Source organism: Oncorhynchus masou, chromosome 22 (assembly GCF_036934945.1).
Source record: "Oncorhynchus masou masou isolate Uvic2021 chromosome 22, UVic_Omas_1.1, whole genome shotgun sequence".
In the NCBI taxonomy this organism is placed as follows: domain Eukaryota; kingdom Metazoa; phylum Chordata; class Actinopteri; order Salmoniformes; family Salmonidae; genus Oncorhynchus; species Oncorhynchus masou.
Genome location: NC_088233.1, coordinates 25920207 through 25945012, shown reverse-complemented (window position 1 = coordinate 25945012; position 24806 = coordinate 25920207).

Genomic DNA, 24806 nt, shown 5'->3' with positions numbered 1-24806 from the left:
TCTGTTGGTTTAATTAAATGTACATTTACATTTACATTTAAGTCATTTAGCAGACACTCTTATCCAGAGCGACTTACAAATTGGTGAATTCACCTTCTGACATCCAGTGGAACAGCCACTTTACAATAGTGCATCTAAATCATTAAGGGGGGGGGGGTGGTGAGAAGGATTATCCTATCCTAGGTATTCCTTGAAGAGGTGGGGTTTCAGGTGTCTCCGGAAGGTGGTGATTGACTCCCCTGTCCCCGTCCCTGTACCCCCATGTTGTTCTCTCCGTATTGCCCATGGGGACATACACTACGTAGCCAAAAGTATGTGGACATCCCTTCAAATTAGAGGATTAGGCTATTTCAGCCCCACCTGTTTTTTTCTGGTGTATAAAATCAAGCACACAGCTATGCAATCCCCGTAGACAAACATTGGCTGTAGAATGGCCCGTACTGAAGAGCTCATGACTTTTTACGTGGCACAATCATAGGATGCCATCTTTCCAACAAGCCAGATCTATACATTTCTACCCTGCTAGAGCTGCCATTGTCAACTGTAAGGGCTGTTAATGTGAGGTGGAAACGTCTAGGAGCAGCAACATCTCAGCAACGAAGTAGTAGGCCATACAAGCTCACAGAATGGTACGACTGAGTGCTGAAGTGCGTAAAAATAATCTGTCCTCACTACCGAGTTCACTCACAACCGAGTTCCAAACTGCCTCTGGAAGCAACGTCAGCAAAATAACTGTTAGTCTGGAGACTCAAGAAATGGGTTTTCATGGTCGAGAAGCCGCACACAAGCCTAAGATCACCATGCGCAACGTCAAGCTTTGGCTGGAGCAGTGTAATGCTCGCCACCATTGGAGTCTGGAGCAGTGGAAACATTCTCTGGACTTATGAATCATGCTTCACCATCTGGCACTCTGATGGACGAATCTGGGTTTGAAAAGTAAATCTTGACCAAGAGAGCACTACTTGCTTGAATGCACAGTGCCAAATGTAAAGTTCGGTGGAGGAAGAATAATGTTTCGGGCTCGGCCCCTTTCCAGTGAAGGGAAATCTTAACACTATAGCATACAATGACATTCTAGATCATTCTGCGCTTCCAACTTTGTGGCAACAGTTTGGGAAAGGCCCTTTCCTGTTTCAGAATATCCCGTGCACAAAGCGAGGTCCATACAGAAATGGTTTGTTGAGATTGTTCCAGCAATGTTCCAACATTTAGCGGAAAGCCTTCCCAGAAGAGTGAGGGCTCTTATAGCAGCAAATGGGGGACCAACTCCAGATTAATGGCCATGATTTTGGAATGAGATGTTCGACGAGCATGTGTCCACATACGTTTGGCCATGTACTCTACTGTACCTGGCCTTAGTTCTGGGAGGAGCAGGGTGGTTTGCTGCCCTCTGCTGGCTTAAGTAACTCTCTGCAGTTCTCTACCACTTATGACTGGGACCAGTTCCCACAACACTGCTGCCTCTGAGGTAATGAATGAGGAAACCCAGCATTACCGTGATGGTCTCTGAGAACCCCCCTGTACCCCGTCCTGCGTCCCCTGTCCCCGTCCCTGTACCCCCAAGCTACTCAGCCTGCTTGGTAAAACCCACCATTGCGGATCTCCAGCTCAACACCCCAGCTCCTCCCCGCTGCCTATTTGTAACACAGGTGCTGTTTGCCGGCCTATTTTGGAGCAGTTTTTCATCTTACTTGTAAAGGGTAAAGTCCCTCCAGGGTGTAATTTGGGGGCTTAAATCGTGCTTGGTGCTGTCCAACTATGTACGGCTGACCAGATTTGACTTTTGTAAGATTAATACGGACATCAGTGGTGAACTGGAGTCGCAAGCTATTCATTACAGCCGATGGCTTGGCCTGTTTTTCCCCTCTCTCCCTCTCAACTTTATCCCTTCTTTCCCCGTGTTCAAGTCTTGCTTTCACTATTTTTTTGCCGTTGTGAGAAGAGTCGAGTATTTGGCAGCTCATTTCATGCATCTCTGTTCCGCCTTTTCCGGGTGGATGGGGGTCGGTTGATGATACAGAGGTCCATTGGGGAAAATAGGAGAGAGAAAAGAGAGACAGAGAAGGAGAGATCAAAGTCTGCTATATCAACTCTTTGGAGGCTGTGTGAATTGCCATACCAAAGGAGTGAAAAGTGGAGCGATAAACTGTACATACTACTACTTTCACTTTGTACTTCTAGATTTTATATAGATACACATATTCCTAGATGAAAGTATATAGCACTACAATTCTACAGCATTTAATCATACAATGCATTCGGAAAGTATTCAGACCCCTTCACTTTTTCCACATTTTGTTACGTTACAGCCTTATTCTAAAATGCATTAAAAAAATACTCATCAATCTACACACAATACCCCATAATGACAAAGTGAAAGCAGTTTTTCAGAAATGTTTGCAAATTTATAAAATAGAAAAACAGAAATACGTTATTTAGATAAGACCCTTTGCTATGAGACTCGTAATTGAGCTCAGGTGCATCCTGTTTCCATTGATCATCCTTGAGATGTTTCTACAACTTAATTGGAATCCACCTGTGGTAAATTCAATTGACTGGACATGATTTGGAAAGGCACACACCTGTCTATATGCGGTCCCACAGTTGACAGTGCATGTCAGAGCAAAAACCAAGCCATGAGGTCGAAAGAATTATCTGTAAATCTCCCGAGACAGGATTGTATCAAGGCATAGATCTGGGTAAGGGTACCATAAAATGCCTGGTCTGAAGGTCTCCAAGAACACAGTGGCCTCCACCATTCTTAAACGGAATAAGTTTGGAACCACCAAGACTCTTCCCAGAGCTGGCCGCCCGGCCAAACTGAACAATCGGGGAAGAAGGGCCTTGGTCAGGGAGGTGACCAAGAACCTGATGGTCACTCTGACAGAGCTCCAGAGTTCCTCTGTTAAGATGGGAGAACCTTCCAGAAGGACAACCATCTCTGCAGCACTCTACCAATCAGGCCTTTATGGTAGATAGGCCAGACGGATGTCACGTTCTGACCTTAGTTCCTTTGTTATGTCTTTGTTTTAGTTTGGTCAGGGCGTTTTTTCTATGTTGTGTTTATATGTTTGGCCTGGTATGGTTCTCAATCAGAGGCAGGTGTCGTTCATTGTCTCTGATTGAGAATCACACTTAGGTAGCCTTTTCCCACCTGTGTTTTGTGGGTGATTATTTTCTGTCTAGTGTTTTCTGCACCTTTCAGGACTGTTTCGTTTTTAGTTTATTGCACGTTGTTATTTTGTATTTTCAGTGTTCTGTCAATGAACATCATGAACACATACCACGCTGCGCATTGGTCTGACATTTCTTACTCCTCGTCAGAGGACGGAGAATATTGTCACAACGGAAGCCAGTCCAAAGTAAAAGGGGAATGACAGTCTGCTTGGAGTTTGCCAAAAGGCACCTAAAGGACTCTCAGACCCTGAGAAACAAGATTCTCTGGTCTGATGAAACCAATATTAAACTCTTTGGCCTGAATGCCAAGTGCCACATCTGGAGGAAACCAGGCACCGCTCATCACCTGTCCAATGCCATCCCTACGGTGAAGTATGGTGGTGGCAGCAACATGCTGTGGGGACTTCAGAGGTTTTTCAGAGGTAGGGACTGAGAGATTAGTCAGAATCGAGGGAATGATAAACGGCGCAAAGTACAGGTAGATGCTTGATGTAAACCTGCTCCAGAGCCCCCAGGACCTCAGACTGAGGCAAAGGTTTACCTTCCAACAGAACAACGACCATAAAAACAAAGCCAAGAGAATGCAGGAATGGCTTCAGGTGAAGTATCTGAATGTCCTTGAGTTGCCCTGCCAGAGCCCGGACTTGAACTTGTTTGAACATCTCTGGAGAGACCTGAAAATTGCTGTGCAGCGACGCTCCCCATCCAACCTGGCAGAGCTTGAAAGGATCAGCAAAGAAGAATGGGGGAAACTCCCCAAATACAGGTGTGCCAAGCTTGTAGCATCATACCCAAGAAAGGCTGTAATCACTGCCAAAGGTGCTTCAAAAAAGTACTGAGTAAAGAGTCTTAATACTAATCTAAATGTGATATTACAGTATTTTTATTTAATAAATTTGCTAAAATTTCTAAAAACCTGTTTTTGATTTGTCATTGTGAGGAATTTTGTGGAGCTTAATGAGGGGCTTTTAAAAAAAATACATTTTAGAATAAGGGTGTAATGTAACAAAATGTGGAACAAGTGAAGGAGTCTGAACACTTTCCAAATGCACTATATAACAGGCCTAAGGAATAATAATACAGCCCTCTATAGGGTCCTCTCTGAAGCCCCTAAAACCTAATTACAGTCAGTGGTCATGACCATCATGGCCAATATAACTGTCAGTCAGTCCGTCCAGGAGAGACTGGAGTGGAAGGGTGGGTACAGGAGCTGCCGCACTGCTCTAACGAGCATGGAACACATCCCTGGTCCTCCTTTCCCCTCCCTCGCTCATTAACAGCTTATCATGCCTGTTAGTGTCATCTTTAAAAATTCACATTCTGAATTTGATCCACGGGGGAAAAATATGAATACAAATGATGATTTCTCTGGCTCAATTGTTATTTGTCGTTGTTTCCCTCCCAGAGAATGAGCTAGAACAATGGCTGTATAGTTACAGTAATGAGCACCGCAATAGAAGAGTGAATTATTATAATCTTTCCTCTTTCTCTGGTGAATATGGAGCTGGTCTCTTTGCTAAATGTTTAACAGGACGAATGGGTTAAAAAGAGAGTGAAAGAACACTGATTGTGTGTGTGCATGCTTGTGTGTGTTTGAGCGTGTGTGGATGCGTGTATGTTACATATTATGACAGGTCAGGTCCCTGTATTGAGAGTACCAATGATTTCAAATATCATGTCACAGTGTCTTTGTTAGTCTAGGTTGGAAGACTGTTACCTGGACTGTGAGAGTGTGACTCCCTCATAAACCCATAGGTGACACTGTTGTCTCAGGAACAGCAGCGGATTTCTGAAAACATGGAGAGCCCAAGGAAGAGAGACACAGATGCATCTGAAATGACAATAAATAAGTGATGAAGCCACTGCATGTGCTTCTAGTCACACATGCATTCAGGAACCATATCCTGGGATGCGCTATTCATGTGACATAATGAATAAATAATGGTGATTCAGTACAGTCTAGTACTGTGTCTAACTCGTACTTCATGAAGGCATCTGATTCCTGTGATTCTCCTATTCGGAGATACTTTTCCTAATGACAGAGAGAGGAAGGACAAGGAAAGAGAGATTATTAATGTGTGTGAGGCTGTATTTTTGCCCTACTAAAGCTCCAGCCAGCCCCCTGTGTTTAAATTAACCAAACCCAGAGACAAGCCACCACATATATCTGCCCCAGGCCCAACAACTGCCTCTCTCTGACCCAGCCAGTAGCATACCACTAGATCAAACAGACTATATACCTCCCCTGATTGGATCCAACATAGTACCACAGCCCAGGAAGAGAAGGATTGAAACAATGAAGAAGCATCTCAGAAGTAGCGTAGTAGTTATGAGAAGAACTGGACAAGACAATAATAGTACAAGTCATACCCTTGCATACTGTTCTGTTGCACTTCAAAATGCTAACTTCCAGACATAAATGCAAGGGAAGCAAATTTGGCCAAATGAGACTGTGTTGAGAGGTTTTCTTTTCTTTTTTGCTTTGTGTCTGTTGAGAGTTTGGGGAATACCATATTTTTGGGCAACTCAGTGAAACAAAACAGTTTAGCTCTGAAACATGTTGGCTACAATTAAAAGTTAATGTGATGGTGTTTTGTGTCAGTCTGCAATATGTGAGAAGTGGTAAAACAATGCTACCGAATAGTACAATGGGATTATAAAGAGGGCAAACAACAAAATGCTTTTGTTTGCATTTGTTTTGTCTGTTTCCACTGCTGCTCTATATTCATGATGGTAAATGACTGATGAAGTACTCTATCTCACGGCAGATGTTGAAGCTCTCCCAGTGCCCCCCCCCGTCTGTTCTATCTTTCTTTTTGGCTAAAAGTGGTATTGCACAGAAGGTGGTCTCGAGGGACAGAGTGGAAGAAAAGGATAAAACCGAGATTGAAAAGGAGAGAGAGGAGGGGTATGATGAGAGGAACAATTAGCACGGGTGAGTCAGGTAACTAATTATGTGTGTTGTCGTGACTGACTGACTGAGGATACATTCTCTCCTCAGGTTTCTCTGTTTTACAAAACATTGTTAGCTGGTTGTTGAATGACTTTTTACTCACATAGATTACCATAACAACGATTATCTGGCAGTGAAACACTGCTTTTCCCTCAAGACCAGAACAACATCTAACAGCATATTTATTTAATTGTAGTTTTATTAATTGTTTATCTACGGATACAAATTAACTAGAGTTGGAACTAGCAGATTGTGTAGCGTTATAGTGAAATGTAAAACAGAGTGATATATCAATAATCCCACCAATAGTTTCAGTATGGAATTCCAATACCAATGCCCAAATGTTGTAGCCATACCCTTTGGTGTCATTGATGTATCATTGATGTGTCTCTCAAGATTATTCAAGATTTGGGTGGAATCCATTCAAAGTGCAATGGATGACCAGGTTCAGGGACATTACCTAGCTATCTAACCAACTAACCATCATTCCCAAAGGTATCACTCCCCAGAGGGATTCAGACATTACATTCCCACTATGTGGCGCAGTTCTTATGGGTACAAATGAGCACAGCAGAATCAGTATTTCACAGACCTCATGTCTGAAAGATGGAGGGAGGAAAGAGGAGGAAGGGGATAGATGGAAGACACATGCCCTTCACTCTCTCACTCCTCTCAGTCTTCTCCGTTCACCCTATCTTTGCAAACAGCTGAAAAGACTGATTTACATTATTGGAGCTAATCAAAGTTGAATGAGGAAAAGCGCTGAGGTGAGACAACAGAAATGACCTTACTTCATATAAGGGCACGGAGGACATAAAAGGCCCCAGGTTAGAGAGAGACTTTTCCTTTCAAATGACACACTCTTCTTCATCGTCAACATTGACCACCATAACTGTAATAATTTATTGATGTATTTTTATTTCACTTTTACTTAACCAGGTAGGCCAGTTGAGAACAAGTTCTCATTTACAACTGCTATCTGGCCAAGATAAAGCAAATCAGTGCCAAAAAACAACAACACAATATAAAAATCTATGTACAGTGTGTGCAAATGTAGAAGAGTAGGGAGGTAGGCAATAAATAGGCCATAGAGGTGAAATAATTACAATTTAGCATTAAAACTGAAGTGATAGATGTCTAAATGATGATGTACAAGGAGAGATACGGGGGTGCAAAAGAGCAAGAGGGTAAGTAAATATATGGGGATGAGGTGTCATGTCTTGTTATGTCTGTTCCTGTCCTTTCTCTTCACTCTGTCTCTCTCTGCTGGTCTTTTTAGGTTACCTTCTCTGTCTCTCTTTCTTCAGCTGTTCTACATCTCACCCTAACTAGCTCGTTCACTCTTTCCCACCTGTTCTCTCTTCCCCCTCTGATTAGGTCTCTATTTCTCTCTCTGTTCCTGCTACTTTCAGTGTCTGATTCTTGTTTGTGTTTTTCATGCCAGAAGCAAGCTGTCGTCCCGTTTGCTTCCACCTTGTCCTATCCTGTCGGAGTCTGCCTGGCAGGTGCATCCTGCATTATACTAACGTTCTTTTTGTTCCATTGACAACGTTGGAAGAGGATTTATGCCATTCCTGTTTTTTCATTAAAGAACTCTGTTTTCTGTTAAAACCGCTTTTGGGTCTTCACTCAAGTACATAACATGAGGTAGTCGGGTGTGCTATTTACAGATTGGCTGTGTACAGGTACAGTAATTGGTAAGCTGCTCTGACAGCTGATGCTTAAAGTTAGAGAGCGAAATATAAGACTCCAGCTTCAGTGGAGCAGAGAAATGGAAGGAAAGGCGGACAAAGGAAGTGTTGGCTTTGTGGATGACCAGTGAAATATACCTGCTGGAGCGTGCGCTATGAGTGGGTGTTGCTATGGTGACCAGTGAGCTGAGATAAGGATGGGGCTTTACCTAGCAAAAACGTATAGATGGCCTGGAGCCAGTGGGTTTGGCGATGAACATACAGGTCGCAATGGTGGGTAAAACTGTATATGGGGCTTTGGTGACAAAACAGATGGCACTGATAGACTACATCCAGTTTGCTGAGTAGAGTGTTAGAGGCTATTTTGTAAATGACATCGCCGAAGTCAAGGATCGGAAGTCAAGGATAGTCAGTTTTACGAGGGTATGTTTGGCAGCATTTATTTTTCATTTTATATTATTTCTTTTTTCTTAACCTGTTGATGCTCTGGGGGCGCAATTTCATTTTTGGATGAAAAACGTTCCCGTTTTAAACAAGATATTTTGTCACAAAAAGATGCTCGACTATGCATATAATTGCTACCGTTCGAAAGAAAACACTCTGACGTGTCCAGAAATACAAAGATCTTCTCTGTGCGTGCCCTATAACGTGAGCTTCAGGCAAAACCAAGATGAGATGGCATCCAGGAAATGACAAGGATTTTTGAGGCTCTGTTTTTCATGATCTCCTTATATGGCTGTGAACGCAAGAGGAATGAGTCAACCCTTTCTGTCGTTTCCCCAAGGTGTCTGCAGCATTGTGACGTATTTGTGGGCAGATCATTGGAAGATTGACCATAACAGACCACATTTACCACGTGTCCGCCCGGTGTCCTGCGCCGAAATTGGTGCGCAAAAGTCACCTGCCAGTATTTTTCCATGCGATACAGAGAGGAAAGCAAGCTTCCACGAACTGCATGTCAATGAAGAGATATGTGAAAAAACACCTTGAGGATTGATTCCAAACAACATTTGCCATGTTTCGGTCGATATTATGTAGTTAATCCGGAAAAAGTTTCACGTTGTAGGTGACTGCATTTTCGGTTCGTTTCGGTAGCCAGACGCAATGTAGAAAACGGAACGATTTCTCCTACACACAGACGCTTTCAGGAAACACTGCGCATTTGGTATGTGACTGAGAGCCTCCTCATTGAAAACATCAGAAGCTCTTCAAAGGTAAATGATTTTATTTATTTGGTTATCTGGTTTTTGTGAAAATGTTGCGTGCTACATGCTACACAAAATGCTATGCTAGCTTTGCATACTCTTACACAAATTAGTCAATTTCTATGGTTCAAAAGCATATTTTGAAAATCTGAGATGACAGTGTTGTTAAGAAAAGGCTAAGCTTGAGAGCAAACGCATTATTTTAATTTTATTTGCGATTTTCAGAAATCGTTAACGTTGCGTTATGCTAATGAGCCTGAGGCTTTAGTCACAAACCCGGATCCGGGTTGGGGAGTTTCAAGAATTAAGGGGTGGATCAGCTTAATATTGAGGAAAGATTGTTGCTTCCGTCAATGTAATTGTCTGCATCATTTCCGATCCCCCATATATTTTTGGGGTAAATATAAATATATATATCCATATACATACACACATGCATACACATACAGTGGGGCAAAACAAGTATTTCGTCAGCCATCAATTGTGCAAGTTCTCCCACTTAAAAAGGTGAGAGAGGCCTGTAATTTCCATCCTAGGTACACTTCAACTATGACAGACAAAATTAGGAAAACAAATCCAGAAAATCACATTGTAGGATGTTTAATACATTTATTTGCAAATTATGGTGGAAAATAAGTATTTGGTCACCTACAAACAAACAAGATTTCTGGCTCTCACATACCTGTAACTTCTTCTTTAAGAGGCTCCTCTGTCTTCCACTCATTACCTGTATTAATGGCACCTGTTTGAAGTTGTTATCAGTATAAAATACACCTGTCCACAACCTCAAACAGTCACACTCCAAACTCCACTATGGCCAAGACCAGAGAGCTCTCAAAGGACACCAGAAACAAAATTGTAGACCTGCACCAGGCTGGGAAGACTGAATCTGCAATAGGTAAGCAGCTTGGTTTGAAGAAATCAACTGTGGGAGCAATTATTAGGAAATGGAAGACATACAAGACCACTGATAATCTCCCTCGATCTGGGGCTCCACGCAAGATCTCACCCCGTGGGGTCAAACAAGAACGGTGAGCAAAAATGGTGAGCAAGAACGGTGAGCAAAAATCCCAGAACCACACGGGGGGACCTAGTGAATGACCTGCAGAGAGCTGGGACCAAAGTAACAAAGCCTACCATCAGTAACACACTACGCCGCCAGGGACTCAAATCTTGCAGTGCCAGACGTGTCCCCCTGCTCAAGCCAGTACATGTCCAGGCCTGTCTGAAGTTTGCTAGAGAGCATTTGAATGATCCAGAAGAAGATTGGGAGAATGTCATATGGTCAGATGAAACCAAAATAGAACTTTTTGGTAAAAACTCAACTCGTCGTGTTTGGAGGACAAAGAATGCTGAGTTGCATCCAAAGACCACCATACCTACTGTGAAATATGGTGGTGGAAACATCATGCTTTGGGGCTGTTTTTCTGCAAAGGGGCCAGGATGACTGATCCCTGTAAAGGAAAGAATGAACGGGCCATGTATCATGAGATTTTGAGTGAAAACCTCCTTCCATTAGCAAGGGCATTGAAGATGAAACATGGCTGGGTCTTTCAGCATGACAATGATCCCAAACACACCGCCCGGGCAATGAAGGAGTGGCTTCGTAAGAAGCATTTCAAGGTCCTGGAGTGGCCTAGCCAGTCTCCAGATCTCAATCCCATAGAAAATCTTTGGAGGGAGTTGAAAGTCCGTGTTGCCCAGCAACAGCCCCAAAACATCACTGCTCTAGAGGAGATCTGCATGGAGGAGTGGGCCAAAATACTAGCAACAGTGTGTGAAAACCTTACAGAAAACATTTGATCATTGCCAACAAAGGGTATATAACAAAGTATTGAGATACACTTTTGTTATTGACCAAATACTTATTTTCCACCATAATTTCAAATAAATTCTGACCCTTTCTATTCTCATAGCTTCTACAGATTGTAAATTAAAAATAAAATTATTGCTAAAATAATTATTAAATTATTGATTGATTGACCATGGCTTTTCAAATCTTTCATACCCTGACATTAGTGTTCTTTGTTTTCTTTATTATTTTGGTTGGGTCAGGGTGTGACATGGGTGATATGTCTGTTTTTGTCTTATTCTAGGGTGTTTGTACTCTCTAGGGTTTTTTGTAGATTTCTGAGGTTGTTTTCATCTAGGTGTTTATGTTGGTCTATGGTTGCCTAGATTGGTTCTCAATTAGAGGCAGGTGTTTATCGTTGTCTCTGATTGGGAACCATATTTAGGAAGCCATCTTCTTTGGGTATTTCGTGGGTTATTTTATTTTTACGTGTAGTTGTCTGTGTCAGCACTTGTTATCATAGCGTCACTATGTTTAAGTGGTCTTCATTAATAAAGAAGAATGTTTTCTAACCACGCTGCGCTTTGGTCTACTCCATACGACGATTGTGACACAAATCACCCAGTATTGCTATCTGCATCGTTAGTTCTACGTAAGCAAATGTTGCAATTCTTCTGCCATTCCTGGACCTGTGACCAAAAACTAGCTACATATGGACAATACCAAAATAAATTATCTAATGGCTCTGCCTTCTTACAGCAAAATATGCAGAGCTGGGAAGATTGTATCCCCCTTATATATAACATTCTATTGGTTACAAGAATTTTGTATAGTAAAAAAAATTGAAGTTTTGAATCCGGCGTTTGTTTTGCGTATCAATTCACAAACCATGGGCCATGGAATGGATACATCGCAAATCTCTTCCCAACTATTTTTCAATTTATATGGCACAGCTGTCCGTCGTTGGTCCTTAAATGAAATTGGTATATATTTTTATTTATCACACTTTTCTTGAACCATTTATGTTCTTTAATATGAGATTGAGGTCATCTAGCTTAGATTGTAGGATGGCAGGGGTGTTAAACATGTCCCAGTTTAGGTCACCTAACAGTACGAACTATGGAGATTGATGGGGGGCCATCAATTCACATATGGTGTCCAGGGAACAGCCTGGGGCTGAAGGGTGTCTATAACAAGCGACAACGGTGAGACTTGTTTCTGGAAAGGTGGATTTTTACAAGTAGAACCTCAAATTGTTTAGGCATAGACCTGGAAAGTATGACAAAACTCTGCAGGAGATTGCAACTCCGCCCCCTTTGGCAGTTCTATCCTGTCAGAAAATGTTGTTAGGGATGGACATTTCTGGATTTTTGGTGACCTACCTAAGCCAGGATTCAGACACGGCTAGGACATCTGGGTTGGCGGAGTGTGCTAAAGCAGTGAATTAAACAAACTTAGGGAGGAGGCTTCTTATGTTTACATGCATGAAAACAAGGCTTGTATTGTTACAGAAGTCAACAAATGAGATCACCTGGGGAATGGGAGTGATGCTGGGAGCTGCAGGGCCTGGGTTAACCTCTACACCACCAGAGGAACAGAGGAGGAGTAGAATAAGGGTACGGCTAAAGACTATAGGAACTAGTTGTCTAGTGCATTCGGAAAAGAGAGTAAAAGGAGCAGATTTCTGGGCGTGGAAGAATAGATTCAAGGCAAAATGTACAGACAATGTATGGTAGGATGTGAGTAGAGTGGAGGTACACCTAGGCATTGGGTGACGATGAGAGAGGTTTTTGTCTCTAGAGGCCCCATTTAAGCCAGGTGAGGTCACTGCATGTATGGGGAGTGGAACAAAAAGACTAGCTAAGGCATATTGAGCAGGGCTGGAGGCTCTACAGTGAAATAAGACAATAATCACTAACCAAAACAGCACTAGACAAGGCATATTGACATTAGGGAAAGGCACGCGTAGCTGAGTGATCATAGGGTCCAGTGAGTAGCTAGGCGAGCTGGAGACACAGCATTTCAGACAGCTAGCAGGCCGGGGCTAGCTGGCTAACAGAGGGTCCAGGCCAATTGACAAAAGAGGCATTGAAGCCCGGGAATTGTCTGATGGATCTCTTCGGCTAGCCGTGAGAGGGGCCTAGCTCGAGGCTTGCTCCATGCTAACTGGTGCTTGCTTCGGGACAGAGATGTTAGCCAGGAGTAGCCACTCGGATAGCAGTTAGCTAGCTGCGATGATCCTGTGCAAAGGTTCAGAGCTTGCAGTAGGAATCCGGAGATGTGGTAGAAAAAGCAGTCCGACATTCTCTGGGTTGATATCGCGCTGTGCGGACTGGCAGGAATTGACCGGGCTGAGGCTGGCTGATGTCCAAGTTAACGGTGATGAACACTAGCAGTGGCTAAATGACCACAAGCTAGTAGCTAGTTAGCTGGCTAGCTTCTGACGGGGTTTCTGGTTCAAAAGTATAAGAAATTGCAGATCCATACCACATTGTGTGAGGCGGGTTGCAGGAGAGTATGTTCAGCCCGTAGATGGAAATTGAGATAAATATATCCGAAATATATACGAAGAAAATGATATATACATGGGACGGGACAAGACTTGACAAAACAGACGTCCGACTGCTACGCCATCTTGGTAATCCATCATTGATTTTTTTCCCCTTTAACAAATGAGTATCGTTGAAGTTGAGAGTTCAAATTCCATGACTTTAACGGCTTGGACTACTTTGAGCTGTGTTTCTGTGTGTGGTGTGTGTGTGTGTGTGTGTGTGTGTGTGTGTGTGTGTGTGTGTGTGTGTGTGTGTGTGTGTGTGTGTGTGTGTGTGTGTGTGTGTGTGTGTGTGCCTAGCTGAATGTCCTTATGGATTTTAGGTATTTCATGGTGCTGAAAATGAACCAAAGCAAAGGAGAGAGGGACTGTAGGGAGCCGAGGGGAGTGGATGTCCAGCGTACGAGGGATGACAGGTAAGGAATTATTGAGCCTGTGCCAGTAGAGCCTGGCTTTGAGCAGATCCCCGTAACTAGAGCAGCCTGATCGCTAGAAATATACTTCAATTTTGGATGTTTGAAAAGGTATATGCCTTCCTCTACACTCACACAACATGTTTAAATGATTGACCAGCACTGGGTGTGAACTTGTGATGCTCAGAGTATAAGCTTGCTGCTCAGACCACTGTGTCACAACAGTTCACAATGCTCTAGCAAGACGTGTGTTGTGACGTTGTATTAGTTAATGTGACGACTGTTGCTCATCGAATGATTAAAGTTTCTAATTGCGTGATTAACTGAATCAAGCAATTATTAACTCATTAACCTGGGGCACCATGGGAAAACTATTTTTTATTGAGTTTCTATTTCCCAAATTAACTCAAAGAATATCAGAATATCGATTTTACAAAAGCCGCTAATTAACCAGTTACCTCTACCAATCTCGTTCTGAACGTCGTATAGCCCGTGAATTTGCACTGACCCGGGTCTCACCAATGAGTTCGTACCACACCAATCTTGGTTGAATATTTATTTACTAAAAAGCTAAAATGATGATAAAAGATAAATATAGACAAAACACATTATAGGCTGTCAGGATTTGGCCAGGGTTGTTCCGGGTTTTGGTCACTAGATGCCCCCATTGTGCTTTTTGACCTTATGTTTTTTCCCTTGTTCCCCATTAGTATTTGCACCTGTGCCTCGTTTTCCCTAATTGTATTTAAACCCTTAGTTTCCCTCAGTTCTGTGCTCTGTGTTTGTATGTTAGCACCCAGCCCTAGTGTTCTGTGTATTCTTGTCGATTCCGGTGGATGCTCTTGTGGAGTTCTGTTTTTGTTTTTGAGGATCTCTTAAGGCTTTTTTGTGCTATTCCTACCACCTTTTGGATTTACTATTTTTTATTGAAGGACTTCTCCTTTTTACTTTATTAAAAACACCGTCTTAAGTACTGCTGTGTCTGCCTCATCTTCTGGGTTCTGCTGACTATTCGTGGCTCAGTTGGTTAAGTGACTGTTTCTCACTCTGGAGACCCAGGTTCGTAACCGGGTCCTGACAGAAGGCTCTGTGTGCAAATAATAATGGGGAACAAGGGAAAAAACATAAGGTCAAAAAGCACAATGGGGGCATCTAGTGACCAAAACCCGGAACAACCCTGGCCAAATCCTGACAATAGGCTATTGATTAGAACTTAGCACAACATGCCAACACACTATGGTGCGTGTTACCCAAAATGGGGATTTCATAGAGAGAGAGAAAAAAGAAAGTACATGAGAAATATACATTTGGGTGAATTTGTCAGCTATGCTTATTCTAACCCTAGCCTTGCCCCATACTGCCGCTCTTATAGGTCAGATTATAATGATGTAATTACGTGGGGATGATTTCAGAGGATTCTCTGCGTGGACCTTTCAGGGGAACGTTCAGGCTGCTCGCTGACGCACCTCTCCGGCGCGACCTCTCTGATCGTCCTCCCGATGTCAGTGTCCTTTTGGCTTAGGAGTCTGTTCCCTCACCCTTGCTATGGAAGGGTTATTCTGAGGACAGACAGCTCTGTAGCTCAGAGCTCACAGCATAGGAATTAAACCTTTTAGATACCACGATTCGCTGGGAGTGAATTCTAATGGGGTCTGGCTTGAATTCACCCACTTAGACACAGCTACTCATCAGTAGCTTTAGTAGAAAATTATTATTTTTGTCTTCAAACTTGTGTTGCATTCTGGGTTCATTGACTTTTTAGACCTTGGCTGCAGCTTGGGTCAAGTAGTCTTCTCTGTGAATTCTTTACTCACAGGTTTTATACCCTTGGGTCAGAAGTGGGCGCAACCACCTTTAGGACAGTTCTCTGGGCGTACCAAGTTAACGAGGGCAAGGGCTTGATTTCACTCAAATCCAATTTTAGACAACTAACTTCACATTTCATCTTCCCCAAAATATTCTCTTTGATTTGGATATTTTCCATACAACGTACAATGTATAAACATGAAACATATACTAGGAAAACTCTCCACGTTACAATGTTTTTGTAATAACGTAATATCTATTAACCTTTAATAACAAAACAAAATCGACATACATTTTCAAATTCCATCTATCGTCATGACCACCATTGTGGCTGACAGAAACCATTGTTCCAAAGTCCCTTTATTTCATGTATAATGTCCTGAGGCTGGTTCTCCATAGTAACAGGACAAAGGAATTTGTCTGTGGCCTGAGATTTACCAGGGGCGTGAGGGGTCATAAAACCCCACATCTTCAGACCCCTAGATCTCTCCTTCTCTGTTGGGGTTGTGAGATAATCTGTAGGGTTGTGGTCTCCTGTGACCTGACCTGGTCATGACAGTCATGACACGTGAGAATACTTGATGATAATGGAGAGTCATTTTTTATTGTTTTGTTTTAAGCCATCCCCGAACCATAGCCTTATTTTCTTGGAATGAATGTCTAAACTGTTAACCTTTTGAGTTGTTTCTGTTTTAACACTGTAACCCTGTGGAATTAACCTTGTAACTTGCAGAATTAATGCCTCAAAATAGACATCCATAATATGTCGAATTTCAAAGGGAAACTATGAGATCTTGTTGAACGAGAGGACCTGTGCCAGGGGGAGCCAGACAGTCTCACCTTCCACTCACTTTCTTATAGTAAACACATTGCTACTTTCTCTTTACACCCCTCTCTCCCTCTGTTACCCCTCTCTTTTTCTCTCCCTCCCAATTATTTTCCCCTCTTTTTCCCTCACTCTCTGCCATCAACCCTCTTTCTTCCTTTGAGAAAATATATTGTCGGTGCTCATGGGAACAACAAAGCACACAGACCACAACAGTAAAACTTTGGATAAATGACAACATTTTGGGGCCTGAAAGTTGGACACAGTGGGGCTGGGTGAAGGGAGGTTGGAGTTGCCAAATTTGTAGTAGTTACCCTGACAGGGAGTGGGTGATAGCCTGTCCTTGTCAGAAAGGAGACAAGCTCAAAGCAGCAGCTCAATGCATGGGTGGGGAAAGTGTGGTGTGCAATGCATCTATAGAATAAAAACAATTTTTTGTTTGGGGAAGCCATACTAGTTTGGTGGAGAGTCTGCACATTAGAGAAATGTAGGAATTGAATGAAAAGGATCTTGTTACAATCAATCATGAAGCAAATATTGTCAGGATATCACGCACGACACACGCACACACACACACACACACACACACACACACACACACACACACACACACACACACACACACACACACACACACACACACACACACACACACACACACACACACACACAATCACAAATACCCATCCACCCTCTTCAGCCACAGTTTGCCACCTCTAAAGCATCTGTCCCCTCCAAGGTAGATCATGGTGTTTGACAAGACAGTGACAGCCCCTCTACCCTCTCTGTTTCCCTGTTAACAGATCTATTCTCCCCTTGTCTCCCAGCATCACTGTCCCACACATGCTCCCTCTGGCCTACAGGCGGTCAAGGGGCTTTAAAAGGTTCATTAGGTTTTATTTTGTTCGTATTGCGGTCAGCCTGTGAAGTCTGATAGTCTTGTCACAGCTGTGCCTGGCCCGAGGTCCAAACATTTTAAACGTCCATAAACACAGGAAAAGCCTGCAGATGACAGCTTGTCACAACCCAACACCTCACTGTCTGTGGCTTGCTAAAACAAACTCCTTAAATACGTGTTTGGGAGTTGGTTGTCTCTGAGTGCTTCCCTGTGGGAGGGTGTATAATAAAAGAAAGACGGTGAGAACTAAGTGTACGTGGCACATTAGATCTGTGTAGAGCTAGTATGTAAAGAATGACACCAATGGAAATGGGTGCAACACAATTCAGTTCAAATGCATAACAATGGAGACCCATACACTCATGCTCTTTCGCCATGTGGCAACACAATGAAAGACTAATCACCCATCCAGACTTGTCCTATCAATCCCACATACCGCCCAACCTGTTGAATTACAGCCACACATCTCTGGCCACCATGCTGTTTTCACTTATCTGATCTTGGCCTTCCTAGTGTCAGGTTGAGTCCCGCTGGGCTGAAAGGACAGAGCAGACCAGCTAACAGTAGCCTTAACAGCCTGGGTGATAATGGTGTTTGCTGTGTTTCTGCTGGGGAAAGAGAGCTGGTCCATCTTAAAGGCTTATAGCTTTTTAAAGGCTCTCCATTCATCAGCTTACTGCTGTATGGAGGGAGAGAGGTGGGCACCCACCGCCCACCTGCCACACTCACCCAAGGACAAACTACAAAACAACGGGTCAAATCAAATCAAGCTTTATTTTAAAAGGACATTTCAGACATGAAATGCAACGCAATGTGCTTTACAGGGGAAAAAAACGAATAAAAAGCATTTAAAATAAAAGCTGAAATATTTAACACACAACAAACATAAGATGATAAAAAAGAATGACACAAACTGAACAAATAAAAAGCATCCTAAAAAATATGTGTTTTAAGATCTCTTTTAAATATGTCCACAGTTCCGGCCCCCCTCAGGTTCTCTGGCAGGCTATTGCAGAGGCTGGGGACATAATAACTAAAGGCTGCCTCTCCATGTCTCTTGGTTCTAGGCTTTGGGATAGTTAAAAGGCCAGTGCAAGAGGACCTGAGGGACCTACTGGCTACATAACTTAAAAGCATGTCTGACATACATTGGGGTGCACAATCGTGGATTGATTTAAAAACCATTAGAAATTAAAATGTATTCTAAACTCATAGGCCGCCAGTGCAGAGACCTTAAAACCAAATGTCATATGTGTTGAATTATAAAGGAATATTGATTGTTAAAACATAGATCAGGCATTATGTTTTCATCATCTGATTCAGAAACAATCTCAACCTGTATTCAGCATCTACAGTAACTATCGTTTTCTTGCCACCACATCCCTGATCCCTGATCGCAACAGGGATGGTAGGGAATGAGTGTGGAGCTGAGTGCTTCTAGTAAAAACACAGGAGAAATCCCTCTCTGTCTCTCCAAGCATCTTCCTCCTGGTGATTTATAAACATGAAGCCTCAACAGTAGACGTGTGGAGGTGCAAGCAGCAGTGTTTCAGTGACGGATGAATGGGTAGAGCAGTAGTTGTTTTATTTACATCTATTGTACATAGTAAATGGTGTTTGTGTGTGTGTGTATGTGTGTGTGTGTGTGTGTCTGTGTGTGCATGCATGCATGCATGCATGTGTGGGTACATGTGCTTGTTGGTGAATGCGTGTGTGTTTGCTTGTGTGTGTGCATGTGTATCTCTGTAAAAAGGACATAAACTATAGATGTGCTATAGGCTAAGTGCAAAGTTGTTTTCCAACAGCTTATGTCAGAATGTTTCTTGGTAAACAGGGATGCTGTATTAGCGGCTTGTTCACCATCACTACATAATGACCAACCCTCCAGAAAAATCCTCTGAGAATCATTATCCCTGATCCCATGGACGATGACAGGAGAAAGGGGCAGGAGATTGAAAGACAGACGTTTTATGATGTCCCACTTCATTCCCCACAGATGACTAATGCTCGCACAATAATAACACCTCCACAAGGCAACAAATACAATTATTCCTCTATTGAACAATAGGATTATATATTTTTTCCAGGAAACCCATGTATTTGAGCATTGATGTGCCCTCGTGGAGGAGCATGCTATTCTTACTCATGACAACATGCAGTGTGCCAGGCTTAGGGAGAAGCTTCTCCATCACCAGCCACTTTCACCAGAATCCTGTGTACTTTCCTAGGCACTTTGACAAAGCCAGATATTATTTAGGGGATGTTTTCACTGCAGTGACTTACTTGTGTTAATTTGCATTGTCCGATCTACTGAGAGGATCACTGGCTGTCACCTGCCCTCCATCGAGTTGCTTTCCCCATGCTGTGGCCCTCACCAACCGGCTATCAGGCTCATAGAGACTACGAGACTTTGCATTTGAGCTGATCACAGCACCTTGTCATAAATGACCTGTAATGCTAATAACTGTACTATACTGCATTTACACTATTCACTGTACACCTCTGAACAATACTGCACTGTATATATTCATATGGCAGTATCCCTCCCTCTGCATATAGAGATATAGTGCATCCCCTCTGTGAATTGTATATCCTCACTGTAAATCAACTTAAACTGCAGAGTTTTATGTTTTATGTTTAGTGTATTAAAGGGATTCTTTGGGATTTTGGCAATGTGGTCCTTTAGCATGCTAGCAGATACCCATAGACTTACAGTGATTGTGCTAATGCTAATTAGCATTGGCTTGCGAAACTACCTCTAACTTCCTTCATACTGGACACAGAGACATAAAAATGGTATCCACGAGTTTATCTGACTCTGGGGAAGTATGCCGATGTATCCCTTTATGTATTGTTATGTATGTTGACTATGTTGACTTGTGTCTGTATTCTGTTTGTACATTGACTATTGCTGGCAGCACCTATTCACTAAGTCAAATTCTGGTATGTGTAAATGTACTTGGGGAATAAAGTGATTGTGATTCTGACTTGATCCATGGGATACCATGGGAAACATAGTTGTACTGTATATCAAGCAGAAAGCAGAATGAGTTACTATTTATGGTATGGCTTGAGGGCTCTCTGTGTGTCTCTAGCTCTCTTTCTCTCTGTCTCTCTCTCTCTCTCTCACTCCCGCTGTCTATTCCTCTCGCTCTTCATTCATCTCACTCCATTTTACCCTCTTCGTCTTTATTTTCCCAGTAGAGCCAGGCAATTGTTCTGAGATCCTTATCACATTGATCTGAGGGGTGCGTGTGTGTGTGCGAGTACCAATCTCTGTGTGTGTTTGTGTGTGTGCTTGTGTGATTGCATGTCAGTGTGCTGGGCTCTTGCTCTGATATTAACTCATATTAAAGAGTCCCTAAGCTCAGGCTAGTAAGCAGCCTTCCAGCCCACTTGCCACGCCCCACGAGGAGGGGGGAAAGGTAATATTATTAGTGGATATCTGGAAAGGTTAGGTCGTTATGGAGATGGATATAAATATAATTCAGGAAAGCTCTGTTATTAGTGTAAAAGCCATCCACAAAAGGGCAAAACTGTCTCAGAATCACCCAGTTCAGAGGACAGGAATTATGGGACAATATTTAGAGGTTGACCAAGAAGTATTGACTCACTGGGCTGGAGACAATACATTATTTGTATAGAGGACATGTGCTGAACACTGGCAGTTGCATGGCAGCTACCTAACATGAATATAATCTAACCACATGTCACAAGCTATATGCCTAACTATCTTTATCATGTCAGGTATTAACTTGACAGACTGAACAGGTCTTATAAAAAAAAGGACTACATGAATTGTTCAACTCCCTGATTTTGGTGTCAAATAACCAGCATGTTATATAACTGAAACTAGAACAGACATATATTGAATTTGGTCTGAGAGTCTAAGCTCATCTCACTTTGTCCATTGTCTTTGCTTGTAGCCTACTGTACTGTGCAGTGAGAGTATTTACCTTAGGTGGTTATGATTGGGTCTTGTAGGCTCATATGACCTGAAACATACTCTCATTCTATCAGATGACCATGGAGATTGCGCTATCGCATGCGCCATTTAGGAACCATTGCCCCACAGTTATAAAATTAAATACATTTGCTTTGTGGGGACCATCTGGGGTTGACTCGACGAGGCTGTAAACACACACACACACACACATGCACACGCACACACACACTTAGAAAAAATAAATACTATGTTCTATGTTGTGGCTGCTTGACGTAGGAGAGGGGGTGGGGGGTTGAGGGAGTGGAAACTGCCGTCAACACAATTATCATCTAAGCTGCAACACTGTTTATGACCTTCAGTGTGACATTGCGGCTGCATATCAGTCTATTCCCTTCACGTTAGGAGCCATACAATATTGTAAAACCTGGATACATCAAGCTATATAGGACAGGCTTTGTTATAAACCATTCTGAGTGGTACGTTTATTGGAAACATAAAACACAGAATGACTTTTTATCTATTTACCGGCACTTCTGCCTGACTCCAATTACATTAGACATACTGCTGATTCAAGCAACACACATTATTATGCAAGTTAAAGAGCTGATGGTTAGATATGAGTGCTGGTGAATGATTCCCACTCCATACCCTACCTAATCAACTTAATACAGCCTAAACGTAAAGAGACTATTACTGAGAATGATGACGCATGCACAGTAACATTTTCAACTTAATATATGATTATTAAATGGAATAAGCATAGAATGTGACTATCATATTAATGTATTATCATACTGATAATATTGTAATATGTCAGTGGCAATTTAATGCATAGAATAACTAGCTTGTTGAAATAATTATGTACTTTAATATCTTTGGGACATTTTCCCCATGATTTCCAAATTAACAAACAAATTGGTAAATGTAAACAAAAAACACAATTGCATCCCAATTAATTGGAACATTTGACATTCATCTCTATCACCTCACAGTTGGTGTCAACCACTGCACATATCTGTACATTTAGACTGTCAAGAAAGTGTTACCACTTCTGTCTTTTCAAGCCAGCTTTAGAAAATAACGTGTAAACCGAATGACTCCCTTCCATTCTGTAAGTCAAATCAAATCAAATTTTGTTTGTCACATGCCCCATAAACAACAGGTGTAGACTAACAGGAAATGCTTACTTACAGGTCCTTTTCCAACAATGCAGAGTTAAAGATAAAGATTTAAAAAATATATTTATGACACTCTTTCACACTGCAATAGGGAGTGTTCACCACCAGTGGTGTGTATTCATGGATGCCAAGGGATGCCAGGCATCGTAAGAAAATGTACCAATACATTTAAAAAAAAATCTTTCATCTCTGTGTTTGATCAATTTCCTTCAATTCGCAAGAGGCTGAATGTATCTCTGTATCTATGCAATCTGGTTTCCGAGCCGGTCACGGGTGCACCTCAGCCACACTCAAGGTACTAAACGACATCATAACCGCCATCGATAAAAGACAGTACTGTGCAGCCGTCTTCATCGACCTTGCCAAGGCTTTCGACTCTGTCAATCACCATATTCTTATCGGCAGACTCGGTAGCCTCGGTTTTTCGGATGACTGCCTTGCCTGGTTCACCAATTACTTTGCAGACAGAGTTCAGTGTGTCAAATCGGAGGGCATGCTGTCCGGTCCTCTGGCAGTCTCTATGGGGGTGCCACAGGGTTCAATTCTCGGGCCGACTCTTTTCTCTGTATATATCAATGATGTTGCTCTTGCTGCGGGCGATTCCCTGATCCACCTCTACGCAGACGACACCATTCTATATACTTTCGGCCCGTCATTGGACACTGTGCTATCTAACCTCCAAACGAGCTTCAATGCCATACAACACTCCTTCCGTGGCCTCCAACTGCTCTTAAACGCTAGTAAAACCAAATGCATGCTTTTCAACCGATCGCTGCCTGCACCCGCATGCCCGACTAGCATCACCACACTGGATGGTTCCGACCTTGAATATGTGGACACCTATAAGTACCTAGGTGTCTGGCTAGACTGCAAACTCTCCTTCCAGACCCATATCAAACATCTCCAATCGAAAATCAAATCAAGAGTCGGCTTTCTATTCCGTAACAAAGCCTCCTTCACTCACGCTGCCAAGCCTACCCTAGTAAAACTGACTATCCTACCAATCCTCGACTTCGGCGATGTCATCTACAAAATTGCTTCCAACACTCTACTCAGCAAACTGGATGCAGTTTATCACAGTGCCATCCGTTTTGTCACTAAAGCACCTTATACTACCCACCACTGCGACTTGTATGCTCTAGTCGGCTGGCCCCCGCTACGTATTCGTCGCAAGACCCACTGGCTCCAGGTCGTCTACAAGGCCATGCTAGGTAAAGCTCGGCCTTATCTCAGTTCACTGGTCACGATGGCAACACCCATCCGTAGCACGCGCTCCAGCAGGTGTATCTCACTGATCATCCCTAAAGCCAACACCTCATTCGGCCGCCTTTCGTTCCAGTACTCTGCTGCCTGTGACTGGAACAATTGCAAAAATCGCTGAAGTTGGAGACCTTTATCTCCCTCACCAACTTCAAACATCAGCTATCTGAGCAACTAACCGATCGCTGCAGCTGTACATAATCTATTGGTAAATAGCCCACCCATTTTCACCTACCTCATCCCCACAGTTTTTATTTATTTACTTTTCTGCTCTTTTGCACACCAATATCTCTACCTGTACATGATCATTTATCAATCCAGTGTTAATCTGCAATATTGTAATTATTCACCTACCTCCTCATGCCTTTTGCACACATTGTATATAGACTCCCCCTTTTTTTCTACTGTGTTATTGACTTGTTAATTGTTTACTCCATGTGTAACTCTGTGTTGTCTGTTCACACTGCTATGTGTAACGGCGTTCTTCTTTTGTTGAAGGAGAGTCGGACCGAAATGCAGCGTGTAAGTTACTCATGTTTATTAATGAAGACAAACGAACAAACTAAACACGAATAACTACATAAATACAAAAACAACAAACAGAACGAAACCTAATACAGCCTGACTGGTGCACACTACACAGAGACAGGAAGAATCACCCACGAAATACAAAGCGAAAACCAGGCTACCTAAATACGGTTCCCAATCAGCGACAACAAGAATCACCTGACTCTGATTGAGAACCGCCTCAGGCAGCCAACCTATTTAACACACACACACACACACCCCTAATCAACTACAATCCCAACTACTACAAACCCCAATATGAAACTAAAATACAACATAAACCCATGTCACACCCATGTCTGACTAACTAATAAACTAAAACACAAAATACTAAGACCAAGGCGTGACAGAACCCCCCCCCCTAAGGTGCGGACTCCCGAACGCACCTCAAAACCATAGGGAGGGTCCGGGTGGGCGTCTGTCCATGGTGGCGGTTCCGGCTCCGGACGTGGACCCCACTTCATAATTGTCATTGTTCCTCCCCTTCGCGTCCATGGATAATCCACCCTAACCGCCGACCATGGCCGAATAGTCCTCACCCAG